Genomic DNA, 1,110 nt, shown 5'->3' with positions numbered 1-1,110 from the left:
TTAATAGTTATGATCGATTGATATTTTGTATTAAACTCGATTTTCATATATATCGTACACACACACACACAGAGAAGGATATACGATACATACACATATACACATACACACATACAAACACATATCCTGATATTCCCTACACAATTACGTACACTTTTAATTTCTTTCTATAGTAATATGATCTTACTTTTTTCAGATTTCTAAGAATTTCTACATACAGAGCGTCGAACATACCAGTGCTTACATCTCTTCGATACGACATGTAAGTTTATCTCTTTTTAATACATATATCGAGGCTTAATAGAGAGAGATAGGTAACATACGACATAGAGAAACATTAGTTGTTTCTTTGTAAGAAATTTTCCGAACGAGATCAAAACAAAAACAGTCGTGTGTTCGAACTCTCTCTTAAGATCAGAGAGATATTTATTCCTATATAACATTTCGACGAGTATGGACAAACATACTGATTAATTTGGTTTTAATTACGCATTTCATTACAAAAATTATTTTGTATTTATATATACTACTTTTGTATTTAATCTTATTTTTCTCTTTCAGATTTTATATTTCATTACTATTTCATATACATATACAAAATACATGATTTTAAAATCGTGAAGTTGTATTATATTTTTTATAATTTAATAGATAAGAAAGTGTCATATATAAATGATGTAATATGCGCATCTAACACTTGATGTAACTGCATACTTCGTGTTAATATAACCGTAATAATATAAGATATATGTGATCCATCGATTAAATATAGATCTGATCTCGTTATGGATATGTTTATGGGGATATAAAAAATTGTGTATGCATTTTGTAACACAAAGGGGCAGTATACTTTTTTGTTCTTTACATTTATTTTTGTTTACTTTTTTTTTTTAACGCGATTTAAATTACTTAATTTTTGTTGAATATTCACAATTTTTTTCATAACGTGTCTTGAATAATTTGTAATTAAAGTGTTTGTAATTGTATGTAACAATTTAGTTATATATTGATAATTTAGTATTTTTTCTATTTATATATTTGTACATAAAATCATTGGCATAATAATTTTCGTATTTCTGTTTAAAAGTAAAATACATTTTTTAATGCATC

The sequence above is a fragment of the Vespula pensylvanica genome, chromosome 24 (genome assembly GCF_014466175.1).
Source record: "Vespula pensylvanica isolate Volc-1 chromosome 24, ASM1446617v1, whole genome shotgun sequence".
NCBI classification, from domain to species: domain Eukaryota; kingdom Metazoa; phylum Arthropoda; class Insecta; order Hymenoptera; family Vespidae; genus Vespula; species Vespula pensylvanica.
Note: the sequence above shows the minus strand (reverse complement) of the source record.